General features: G+C 44.2%; 1 non-coding gene across 1 annotated transcript in view; it reads right to left on the bottom strand.

The window, feature by feature from the left end:
* The window catches only part of LOC123747567 (growth hormone secretagogue receptor type 1), a 174,054-nt gene that overhangs the window by 13,983 nt on the left and 146,384 nt on the right, over positions 1-13,687 (bottom strand). Inside the window, exon 3 of the transcript XR_011223072.1 lies at positions 7,777-7,959. This is a non-coding gene — a transcript (growth hormone secretagogue receptor type 1). The remainder of the gene's footprint in view (positions 1-7,776; positions 7,960-13,687) is intronic.

Here is a 13,687-nt window from a genome sequence, read left to right as displayed (position 1 = left end):
CGACGGATTTCATGTGATATGTTTCTGAGTTTTTGTACCGTCTTGGGGGCTCAAATGGTATTTTGTTCTTCCTCAGATATTGTGACCAAACCAGTATGCAATATTTCAGAATATAAGGCAGAAATTAACTGTGTAATGTGAAAATTTATTTTTTCATATCGAAATTCGTGAGCTCTCCCAATTTAGCCTAATATTCAAATAGTTTATTTTCCAATTTCAGTAAACTTGTTATTTGGGTTTGACTCACTAGCCTCTATCAATTCCCAGGTTTTAGAGATATGTACACTGAGATGTGTGCCAAACTTCTCGGTATATATATATATATACACTGAAAGCTGACTTTAGTCCTGGGGCCAGATTCACGAAAGCACTTACGAACGTGTACATCTTTCCTCAATCTTTGACGGCTTTGGTTACATTTGTTAAACTAGTTTACAAGCATGAAAACTTGCCAATCAACTGTTGTTATTGTTATAAACAGCCTCCTGGTGCTTCGGAGCTCATTAACTGTTCAATAATTGGAAACAAAGTCGCTAAAGATTGAGAAAAGATGGACAGGTTCGTAAGTGCTTTCGTGAATCTGGCTCCTGGACTATACTTGCTGTTTGGTTAGGAAGCTTTCGTGGCTGATAGGCTTTGAGCCCAACACGAAATCAAATTAGGGTTCGAGTTACATTTGATTTACCACTGTAGTGTTTATTTATTTGTATCACTTTTGTTTTTTGTTTCCAGTGTTTATTATATTACATTTATTAGCATTAAAACGCATTTGTGATTTATCAGTCTAATCAATGATTAGACGTTGAGATGTAAGTCTAGTTCTAATCACACACTCAGACCTTGACAAAGCACTCAGGAGAGTCCGAAAGACTTGGTGTAAACTCTTTACATAAATTTCATAAATATACAAGTGTGGGTTTGGATCCTACTCTCAGCTATCTCAACTCCTCTCACCACTACGGGCTCACCATAGCCCGTGCTACTTGGAACTTGTTGTTCCAGGTAGCGAATCTTAAACAACTCTTACCTCACACGCCCATATTATGACGTTCGTTGATGAATTCGTTGTGTTCGAATTGGCGATTCGTTGTGTTCGAATTCGAACTGACGATTCGTTGACCTGTCCTAATCGCCATTCCCCAATCACCGATTGACCCTTTTTATCCCCAAAGAAGCCAACATAAAAGTTACAATTATTGACCTAGATTCGCCAGTTTTTTGTTTTTTTTTACCCAACACAACTTAATTGGACCAGACAGAACTTAATTGAACTGAACGATGTGTTAATTAGTTTTTTTATCACTGTTTCGGGTAATTTAAAAAAAAAATCTCACATTTAGGTGAGGTATAAAAAGGTTCTGTCGACTTTGATTTTTTTTAAGCGTATTCTTCGTAAATAAGAAATTGCAAGGACTTGCGGTTTATAAGTAAATTTGGGTTTTAAGTATTTATTTTATTTTTTATTTTTTTTTTTTGCGTGTTTGTATGATAAGTTTAATCTTTTAATTCTTCTTCTTCATGTTCTTAAGATGATTGTGGTAGTGAGGGTGGATACAGATACATATGGATACCAAAAAAATACATTAATAATAATAATAATCCAGTCAATCTCTTCACCCACTAAACCAGTAGCAATTATCACCAATCCATCTACTCACCAGTAGATCAATCACCAATCCATCTAATCACCAGTAGATCAATCATCAATCCATCTACTTACCAGTAGATTCAATCACCAATCCATCTAATCACCAGTAGATCAATCACCAATCCATCTTCTCACCAGTAGATCAATCAATAATTCATCTACTCACCAGTAGATCAATCACCAATTCATCTACTCACCAGTAGATTCATCACCAATTCATCTACTCACCAGTAGATTCATCACCAATCCATCTACTCACCAGTAGATCCACCAATCCACCAACGTATACAACAAAACCCATCTCGCCTCAGAGCACCAACCAATCCAACACTCACCCACCCACCCATTACCCATTTACTCCCCCCCCCCATCCCCCTTCCCACTTGACCCACAAACCCCCTCATAGTCCTTCGAAATCATGACTTGAAACACACACTATATTTCCCCTGCAAATTGCAGTGGTTTTGCAATTGGGTGAATCTGTCAACGATCCCTAGACAGCTATAGCCCCCTCAGGACCCGGAGCTGTGTGACTGAGACATGACAGGCATCTCGTACCCCAAATAGTTTTTGTATTGGCTACTGTGCCAGTCAAGAGAGGTAGAGATATGTTTGAGTCTCCCCCCTCCGGAATTCTTCAGTACCGGTTCCGTTCTCTGTTACAAGGTATTGTTGTTATATATGCTAAAGCGAGCTTGGGACGACATCTGATTAAGTCGACCTTTTGTGCCCTCTGCTATCCTTTTGAGGTGCCGCTCGTATGTTGGGGTGTAAGGTACACAATAAACTACCCCCCACAGGATGGGTATGGAGTGTGCAATGAATCAGTCGCCGTTTAGAGGCATTATTAAATTGCTTACTTATCGTTTGTGTGTGTGTGTGTGTGTGTGTGTGTACTCATCTATTTGTGCTTGCAGGATCGAGCATTGACTCTTGTGTGTGTGTGTGTGTGTGTGAGAGACAGAGAGGGTCGCGTACTATCTCTATTAATACTATGGGGGACCCATAGTCTAGGAGAGGAGGATAAAAGGCAGTCAAAGAGTATTTAAAACGTTTACCACATTTAGACCTATGAAACAAATCGACCTAGACAACCCCTTCATCTAGTCCGATCCACTTATTTACGGCACTTAAACTGAAGAAGTTCTCTTTATCTGGCTCACGTGTGAGGGCTCATCTACATGGACTGATTTAGATGTGCGTGTAGGGTCGAGCTAGGCTCTGGGCCCCGCCTCTCAAACGTTCTTAGATTGATACAGCGACTCATTTCTCATGTGAGAAATTTCTCGATTTATCATCGAGTTAGTAATTACCAGGATGAGAGCTACGCTCGTGGTGTCCCGTCTTCCCAGCACTCTTTGTCATATAACGCTTTGAAATTACTGACGGTTTTGGCCTCCACCACCTTCTCACTTAACTTGTTCCAACCGTCTACCACTCTGGTAGTGTGTGTTTATGTGTATGTGTGTGTGTGTGTGTGTGTGTGTGTGTGTGTGTGTGTGTGTGTGTGTGTGTGTGTTTGTGTGTGTGTGTGTGTGTTTGTGTTTGTGTGTGTGTGTGTGTATTGTATGTGCGTGTGGGTACGTGTAATCATTCAATAATAAAATTTTTGAATAAATAATGTAATATTTGGTTTATCAAACCACATTGTACCAGAGAATTATTTCCAGATTACACTTCTGCCCCTTATGCCCTATCACCCTTCTTCCTAACAATCCCCTCCCTTTAACTACCCTCTCTCCCTCCCTTAAACTACCCTCCCTCCCTCCCTCCCTTCTCCATCTTCACCCTGCGTCAAGAATGAGACGAAGACTTGAGAGATGGCTGGTAGGGGCGGAAGAACCACTCAAGTGGCTGTTGACGAAGGGAACTTAGGCCATGGGCCACGCTGGGGTCAGGGCGAGAGACGAGGTCACTCAGAAGTGATTATGAGGAGATGAGTTGCCTTTTGGGCTGTGAGTGTGAGGTGAACTAGCATGAGGGGGGATGAGGAAGGTGGTAATGTTGGTGGTGGGAGTGACAAGGTGTAGTCCGAACCAGGCAATGTGATGTAGTAATTGCGCGAATTCACCTTGGCTATAGTCACATCTGGCAGGTTAGTGAGGCTGAGCCACTACCAGAATACTCAGATTGTAAACTCTGTGATAAACCTTTAATGCTTTCCTTAGAACACTATATTGTTGAATGTGAAACCGTAAAGGAGGTGGCAGTGGTGCTAGCCTGATAGTGATTAGCTAACAGTGACTACAGAGCAGTGAGGTGCGGCTCCTTCTGTGCCACTATTTATTATGACTCGTGTTGAAGCTGGTCTGTGATGGATTTACCTGTCGTGGTGATGGTGGTAGTTGTGGTGAGTAGTGAGAGTGTTAGTGACTGCGGTAGTGGTGGTGAATGTAGTGTTGGCGGTGATGCTTATGGCAGCTGATAATGAAAGTGATGGTAATGGTGGTGATAGTGATGGTGGTGGTGGTGATGACGGTGATGACGGTGACGGTGATAGTGATGATGGTGCTCGCAGTGAGACACATCAAAACACAATAAAATATCACACTAAAAAGAGCAAGAGATAAAACTTTTGTTGAAAGTTTCTTGGAAAATTTCATCCATCATCACTGGCCTTTCTCATTCTCCTCCTCCTCCTCCTTCTCTTCCTCCTCCTCCTTCTCTTCCTCCTCCTCCTCCTCTTCCCCCTATTCTCTCTCTAATTGTGTCATTTCCCTCCAATTGCATCACTATCATTTAAGATGAGATAGTGAGGATAAAGAGATAATTCTTCAACTTTAGGGAAAAAAAGGGACGTGTCGAAACTAGAGTGACTAGTTAAAGCCTTGGTTGTTAGTGCTGGGAGGTAGTTAAGGCTTGGTTGTTAGAGCGGAGAGGTAGTTAGCGCGGGGAAGTGCTCGGAAGTCGTAGTCGTAAGGGCCCGGGTTCAATTCTCGCTCGAAGCAGAGACAATTGGGCCGAGTTTCTTTCACGTGAAGCCTCTTGTTTACCTAGCAGTAAATAGGTACCAGGGAATTAGACAGCTGCCCCGGGCTGAAGCCTGGTGATGTTTATGTGAGATAAATAAATATATAGCAGATATGATACATCAAAATAGGTCGGGAATCAGTACATTAAACGCTTATGAAGGCGGGGCCCAAGAGCTAACAGCTCGATCCTGCAGGCACAAATAGTAAATACACTTCCCCTTGATATCTAAAAGCAGCGATCACCTAATAATTAATGAACCATCACTTAACCAATCCAAGTTCAATAATTACCGCCACAGTCCAATTAGCCTCCACACGCTGGGTAATGAAAATCCGTGTCTTGGGTCCCTGTCATTAGATCGGTTGATTAGCCTATATTGGGGAGCCTTGTGTGTGTGTGTGTGTGTGTGTGTGTGTGTGTGTGTGTGTGTGTGTGTGTGTGTGTGTGTGTGTGTGTGTGTGTGTGTACTCACCTAATTGTACTCACCTAATTGTGCTTCCGGGGGTTGAGCTTTGGCTCTTTGGTCCCGCCTCTCAACCGTCAATCAACAGGTGTACAGATTCCTGAGCCTACTGGGCTCTATCATATCTACACTTGAAAATGTGTATGGAGTCAGACTCCTCCACAACATTCACAACACAACATGTGTGTGTGTGTGTGTGTGTGTGTGCGTGTGTGTGTGTGTGTGTGTGTGTGGGTGTGTGTGTGTGTGTGTGTGTGTGTGTGTGTGTGTGTGTGTGTGTGTGTGTGGGTGTGTGTGTGTGTGTGTACTCACCTAGTTGTGTTTGCGGGGGTTGAGCTATGGCTCTTTGGTCCCGCCTCTCAACCGTCAATCAACAGGTGTACGGATTCCTGAGCCTACTGGGCTCTATCATATCTACACTTGAAACTGTGTATGGAGTCAGCCTCCACCACATCACCTCCTAATGCATTCCATTTGTCAACCACTCTGACACTAAAAAAGTTCTTTCTAATATCTCTGTGGCTCATTTGGGCACTCAGTTTCCACCTGTGTCCCCTAGTGCGTGTGCCCCTTGTGTTAAATAGCCTGTCTTTATCTACCCGTGTGTGTGTGTGTGTCTGTCTGTGTGTGTGTGTATTCACCTAGTTATGCTTGCGGGGGTTAAGCTCTGCTCTTTCGGCCCGCCTCTCAACTGTCAATCAACTGTTACTAACTACTATTTTTTTCCACACCACACACCCCAGGAAGCAGTCCGTGACAGCTGACTAACTCCCAGGTACATATTTACTGCTAGGTAACAGGCGCATCAGGGTGAAAGAAACTCTGCCCATTGTTTCTCGCCGGCGCCCGGAATCGAACCCGGGACTACAGGATCACGCGTCCAGCGTGCTGTCCGCTCACCCACCGGCCTCCAGACACCGGCTGTGTATGTGTGTGTGTGTGTGTGTGTGTGTGTGTGTGTGTGTGTGTGTGTGTGTGTGTGTGTGTGTGTGTGTGAGTGTTTTTGTACTCTCCTATTTGTGCTTATAGGGCAAGCATCAGCTCTTGGGCCCCGGCATACAGCGACCGATCTCCTGCTGCAATAACTTTCATTAACATATTTCCTGCACTCTGCACCTGTCCCGACTCTTCTCAGTAACTGTGCATCATCTGCAAGTATTGACATGTAAGACTCTTATATATTATTTACACAAATGAGACACAGTATCGGCGGTAGGATCGATCCTTGGGGGGGGGGGGAGGGAAGGAGAATTATCAGGGGGAAAGCACCAAGCCATTACGACTATATAGCACTAGGAAGGGGTCAGGATAAGGATTTGGGATGGGACGGGGGGAAGGGAATGGTGCCCAATCACTTGGACGGTCGGGGATCGAACGCCAATCCTGCATGAAGCGAGACCGTCGCTCTACCGTCCACCCCAAGTGGTTTGGGGGAGGGGGGAGGATTGCGCTGTTACCCTTCGCTATTCCAACCTCTTGCCTCTTTGGCTGACTGTCACCAGCCCGTTAGGTACTCTCGTCTTTACTACTATCTGATCCGTGGCCTTCTTTCTAGTATTTTTAAGAGGCTCTTTGAGAGTGACACTGAAGTTATAAGTGCATAACTGGAAGCTACACATCAACTGAGTAACATCAGCAGCGTGTGCAAAAGCAGCACACATAATAATAGTTTTCAAGAACCTGAGTAATCGAATCCCCCGTCAAACAGAACACGGTAGTTTAGAGGACCTAGAACGTGTAGTTCAGACGCGGAACCCATACCAGGTAGAGGACCTAGAACGTGTAGTTCAGACGCGGAACCCATACCAGGTAGAGGACCTAGAACGTGTAGTTCAGACGCGGAACCCATACCAGGTAGAGGACCTAGAACGTGTAGTTCAGACGCGGAACCCATACCAGGTAGAGGACCTAGAACGTGTAGTTCAGACGCGGAACCCATACCAGGTAGAGGACCTAGAACGTGTAGTTCAGACGCGGAACCCATACCAGGTAGAGGACCTAGAACGTGTAGTTCAGACGCGGAACCCATACCAGGTAGAGGACCTAGAACGTGTAGTTCAGACGCGGAACCCATACCAGGTAGAGGACCTAGAACGTGTAGTTCAGACACGGAACCCATACCAGGTAAATCAGGAGACAACGATTATAAAATGTTATAAAGACAGGCATAGAACACAAGATCTAACCGCAGTAGAAGAGAGAAGGATAAGAGGACATATGATCACAACGTTCAGGATACTAAAGAGGAACTTACAAAGTGGACAGACAGGCGTTTCCAGGTAAGGGACGAGAGAACATGGAAGCACAGGTGAATGTTGAAGTGTAATCAATATGCAGGCGATGAGTCACAGTAGCGTGGCTGACGTATGTTGACCAGACCATACACTAGAAGGTGAAGGGACGACGACGTTTCGGTCCGTCCTGGACCATTCTCAAGTCGATTGTGAGAATGATCCAGGACGGACCGAAACATCGTCGTCCCTTCACCTTCTAGTGTGTGGTCTGGTCAACATACGTCAGCCACGTTACTGTGACTCATCGCCAGCAACCCAGCGGGTTTTCTTCCTATTGGGGAGTGTTGTACATGCTGCTATGGCGGTGTGTCCACTCACAGGATGAGAGGCGCTGCCCAATAAACTCGCCCCTTGGGGCAAAATTAAACAAAACAAATGTATCCTTCCCTCTTGCCTACCAAGAGAGGATGACAGCTGCGGCCCAGATAGTGAGGAATACAGGTGCAAGCCCTCATCTTGGTGCAGGTGTAGGAAGCTCGCAGCGGCCGACAGATGGCGTAGTAACGCTCGAAGCTAATCACCAGGATGGTTAGGACAGAGGCAGTGACAGACGCAGTACTCCACGAAGGGAACCAGTTTGCCTGTTAGGGAGAGAGAGAGAGAGATACAGTGATTACAGTTATGGCCGCTAATGCCAGGAATACCTGCATGGTTACAGGTAATACATACCTGCATACATACATACATACATACCTGCATATATACAGAGCAGCACATCAAAAATACGCGGATGGATACAAGGCTAGATACAAGGATACACAGATACGAGGATACAGAGATAGATACGAGGACACAGAGACTGAGGTGAGGATACAGGGGCAGATAGGAAGATACAGGGATAGATGAGGATACAGGAATATATACATTATATACAAGTATACATTGGCATATACAAATTCACAAGTAAACACTGATATATACAAAGATACAAGTATATATCGATATATATAAAGATTGACAGATACAAATATAAATTGATATAAACCTGAATTTACCTGAGGGCCACTATCTATAATAGCCTCGACAGGAACAGGAAGCCGACGGCTTGTCAGATATCACCCCATTATTCATGAGGATTTTTTCCAAATGAATTTGAAACCAAATTTATCAGTTACGGCTTCGGCGGGTAGGCGGTTCCACGGGTTTATAACCCTATAGCGAAGGAGCATCTCCTGCTAAATCAAGTAAACATACATGGGGGACCAGAGTTCGAGCCTCCTAGTGCCCAGGTGAGTGGAATGGAGCATCTCCTGTTGCTTGTTGAGCTTGGAGATGTTGCCCCCTTGTATGTGTGTGTTGCATGAGACCTTTTAAAGAAGTCGTCTGGATTAATATTTTCCAATTCGTGGTCGATAAGATCAGCCTTGTCGTGTCCGGTTTGTAGCGGTGTCAGTTTTGTGGCCCCTCAACCTTCCATGTTATGAGAGTTGACATAGCTTTTGCGGGAGATTTGTTGATCTTTCTGTTGAACTTTCTCCAAGGCACATATGTCCGTTTAAAGATGAAGTCCTCCAAGCTTGGTTACAGAAGTCAAGATCGGGGGCTAGCCTAGCTGGTACACCTGGAAAACTACTCTTGATTTTTCCTTGAAGTCAAAGGTCTCTTTTTCGGTTAATCGTATCTTTTTTTTATTTTATTATTTCCTGCTTGTTGAGCAACTTTGAGTGACTGGTAGATACTAACTGCTAGTTCCTGGTATTCGTCACTCTGCTACATGGTCGCGTTCTGGATGTGGTAGTTAAGATATGCATTGGATTGTCCTATATTCAAAGTGTTGCATTTTTTTCAACAGTTATAAAGTATTTGTCAGTGAGAGCAACACATTGCCAGTGATACAACACACTACCAGTGATAGCAACAACACTACCAATGATATCATGACGAAGTTACCTACTCTAAACATCATTTAAAACACTGCAGGTCGCTCTCTTGACCCGCTGTCACTTAACACTTAGTAACACTTACACTGACACTGACCCTAGCACTTAGTAACACTTACACTGACACTGACCCTAGCACTTAATAACACTTACACTGACCACACCCTAGCACTTAATAACACTTACACTGACCACACCCTAGCACTTAGTAACACTTACACTGACCACACCCTACCACTTAGTAACACACTGGTCACAACTTAGCCACGCTACGCTGCTACAACCTTCACGCTACGATTAGCGACGCTATATAACACTTGTAGAGTTATTAATATAACCCGCCGTCTCAGTGAGCTACGGAACACGTTGTTAAGGGCTGTTGACCCTGGTTTTAATGCTCGTTAGCATCTTGTACGAGCCGAGGCCTCCCCAGGGGAAGGGGAGGCTCTTGGGCTTTCGAGCATATGTTCACCACATGATTGATACATCACACCAGTATGAGACTAGGGGGGATGAGCCTACCTGGTGTAAGGGACTAGAGTGCAATTAATGTGCTTTATTTAATTCTCGGCGATAAAGGAACACGGGAAAAGGCAGAATAGGAGTGATAGTGTGAGGATAGTTCTTGGGGGATAGTGAAGAGTGAAGCAAGTGATGGTGATTCACTTTTAACAGTTGGGGATTTAGCTCTCCAGACCTTCTAAAGATGCTGACTCAGCTTCACACACACCCTTACCCTCTTCCCATACATGGTGAGTCACCTATTCACCTTCCCTTCCATAGATGGTGACCCACACCTCTCTCCTTACCCATAGAACGAGGTCGTGTTGGTGACAATGAGAGATGGAGAGGGACGCATGTGTCATCCTGGAGACATCAGACAAAACCTTACTGATGAAGATAAAAGGTGGTGGTGGGAGGGGTATGGGAGGGGAGGAGATGGGTGATAGGGGGAAAGGTGGGTGGGGGGACAAGATAACTATCAGGAGAAAGCGCCAAGCCATTACGACTATATAGCACTGGGAAGGGGTCAGGATAAGGATTTGGGATGGGACGGGGGAAAGGAATGGTGCCCAACCACTTGGACGGTCGGGGATTGAACGCTGACCTGCATGACCTATGGGTGGGGGGAGTACTCACGAATTTGTGCATACCTGTTTGTGCTTTTAAGATGCAGTTGTAGCAACTTTTTTTTCTGGAAACTTTTCTTTTTAAGACTACTCATAGCCCAGTCGATAAAGCCTCGGCCTCACACACGTGGTGTCCAGGGTTCGAGACCCATACAGCCCAGGTGAATGGAATGCAGCTTTAGTCCTTGGACCCCGCCTTCGTAGTTGTCTAATGCACTCCTGACCTATTTCCATAACATATTTGCTTTTGAAATTATGAATGTAATTTGCTTCTACAAACTGCTCCTTTAGTTCAATCCATTTCCCCACTACACTCACGCTAAATTAAGACTTTATAACGTATCTCTGACTCAGCTGATTCCCAAGCTTCTATCCATGCATGGATAGAAGCTTCTATCCATGCATGGATAGAAGATTCTATCCATGCAGCTTGGTTGGGAAAGCCCTCTTGCCCTCTTGTTCTGTTGGTATGCATTGTCAAGATTTCCTCTTTTTCCACTCTGTCAATCCCAATAAATAATTTTTATGTCTCTATTGTCTTTCTCTTTTTCCCTCTTTTCAAGCGTCGCCAGGTCTAGTTCTTGCAGTCTTGCTTCATACATCATTCTTTGCAATTCTAAGACGAGCCTCGTTGCAATCTTCTGAACCTTTTCGTGTTCTCCCACTTATATCACAAGAACTATGTCACTTACAACACAACAGCTACCCCCCCCCCCACACTTACAACACAACAGCTACCCCCCCCCCCACACTTACAACACAACAGCTACACCCCCCCCCCCACACTTACAACACAACAGCTACCCCCCCACACTCACAACACAACAGCTACCCCCCCCCCCACACACTTACAACATAAGAGCTACCTCCACTTACAGGAACTATCCCCACTTACAGCACAAGGGGGGGGGGTACCAAGCCAGAATGAAGCATTATTTCATCAACAAAATTCTCTCTGCTATTTATAAAATAAATTGCCGAGGATTTTCTAATAAATGTGCGCAATATTTTATTATTTTTTTTACCGTGAAATGTAATAAACATTTATATTGCTTTCTTATGCCCAATCTCTCTCTCTCTCTATTACGGACACAAACACTTGCAACGAGACTGTTTTCATATATATATATATATATATATATATATATATATATATATATATATATATATATATATATATATATATATATATATATATATATATATATATATATATATATATATATATATATATATATTCCCAGACGCCTGCCTTAACCGACTCTGACATGATGGTACAAAAGTCGACCAACGCGCAACTCACTGAATTCAGTGAAATATATATACATTTTATTGTGTATATTGGCAACAGATTTTCATTTAGACGTGTTTCAGTGAATATGACTGCATATTCCGTGTTTATTACAGTATTTTCTTGTTTATGGCTTCTATTCTTCTAATTGGTCCTCATACATCTGCGTAAAAACATTAAAATATAGCCTAATTTAAAAAAAAATAGCACAATTCTCAGAACGCCTAAAGGCGCTTTGCGCACTGCAGAGGTTAATTGGAAGAGGATTTCTCCGAATGTCATAAATGTTCAGAGTTGACGAAAAGAAAAACTAACTGTATTATAGTTATTATAACATACACAACGTTTCAAGTTTACAAGTTTCATTTTCAAGTGAGAAATGACAATATATTGATGAAGATTAAGCCACCCAAGAGGTGGCACGGGGATGAATAGCCCGTAAGACATAAGGAAACATCTAAGTGAGCGGGTAGTAACGTCATTGTTGGCTTGTTCGCCTGCCGGTCTCGTTCTCACTCTCGTGGTGGGCAGAGTGAATCATTCCGTTGTTTGTGGTGGGTTGTTCTGCTTTTATATGTAGGGTTTTCAAATTGTGTAATCTCCAGCAACATGTGGTGTTGAGGACTGGCCTGGAGAGGCGAGCCACAACTCTCTACAGCATCACACAAATATACACATCTCCTGGGCTTTTTTTTTTTTTTTTTTGCTTATATTCAAATGACTATTGGGTAAAAAAAAAGGTACATCTCTCAGGCAGGAAAGGATCCTTGTTTGTAAGCTTAACCACTCTAAATTTTAATAAATTTCAGCGGGTAGTTTTGTAGACCAGGCAATTTATATCTTCAAATCCACCTTAATTGACTTTTATGTCGGGGTCCAAAACCAAAATAGGACAAAGTGCAGAGTCCAGTTTCTAAAACAAACTGAGTTGACCAGACCACACACTAGAAGGTGAAGGGACGACGACGTTTCGGTCCGTCCTGCACAATCGACTTGAGAATGGTCCAGGACGGACCGAAACGTCGTCGTCCCTTCACCTTCTAGTGTGTGGTCTGGTCAACTTACTTTAGCCACGTTATTGTGACTCGTCGCCTGCATATCCAAAATGACTTTTATAATTAAAACCTAGGAAGCCAAAACTCCCCATAATAGCCATGGCGTCGTGTCCTCACACCAAATAGTACACTGATATTCCGACGCTCTTCCCCCACATCGTCAAAATTCCGGGGGTTTTAGTGAAATTAACACCAATTGTTAAATTGACGTTTCCTCGAACAAAAGACCATATTTACTTCAATACGTTAGGTTATTTTTCACATTGTTGCATACAATTTTTCTTTTAGGTTTAGATTTTTTTTTATGAGAGTTTGGGGAAGGTCACTGTCGGGGCCCCGTTGGTGGCCGGGCCCGGGTCGAGCTGGGGAAGGGGGGGCGGGGGGGGGGGGAGGGGTCTTGATCTGCCTTTTATTATACTGCCTTTTGTCTCGGGTCGGTCTTACTCATGCCTTGTTGGACTTGTTGGAGAGGGAGGGGGAGAAGGGGGGGAGTGGGAGGATAGTAGAAGGGGGGAGGAGGGGGGTAGGGGAAGGGAGGTTATCTTGAGTCGATTTCGGGGCTTCAATGTACCCGCGGCCCGGTCCTTGACCAGGTCTCCACCCTCAGGAAGCAGCCCGTGACAGCTGACTAACTCCCAGGTACCTATTTACTGCTAGGTAACAGGGGCATCAGGGTGAAAGAAACTCTGCCCATCGTTTCTCGCTGGCGCCTGGGATCGAACCCCGGGACCACAGGATCACAAGTCCAGTGTGCTGTCCTCTCGGCCGACCAGCTCCCTAGGGAGGCTACATTTACATATATGGATGACTATTTTCTGTTCCATCCACACTACTATCAACTCTTGTGACTCCGTTCCGTATTCATCTTGCCTCTTGTACCCTTTCCCAGCCCTTCCTCTTCCTATTCTTCCTGTCATTCCTCCTCTTTCTTCTTCTCCACACTCCACTTTCTG

Source organism: Procambarus clarkii, chromosome 56, assembly GCF_040958095.1.
Source record: "Procambarus clarkii isolate CNS0578487 chromosome 56, FALCON_Pclarkii_2.0, whole genome shotgun sequence".
In the NCBI taxonomy this organism is placed as follows: Eukaryota; Metazoa; Arthropoda; class Malacostraca; order Decapoda; family Cambaridae; genus Procambarus; species Procambarus clarkii.
Note: the sequence above shows the minus strand (reverse complement) of the source record. Positions and strands in the feature narration are given on the sequence as shown.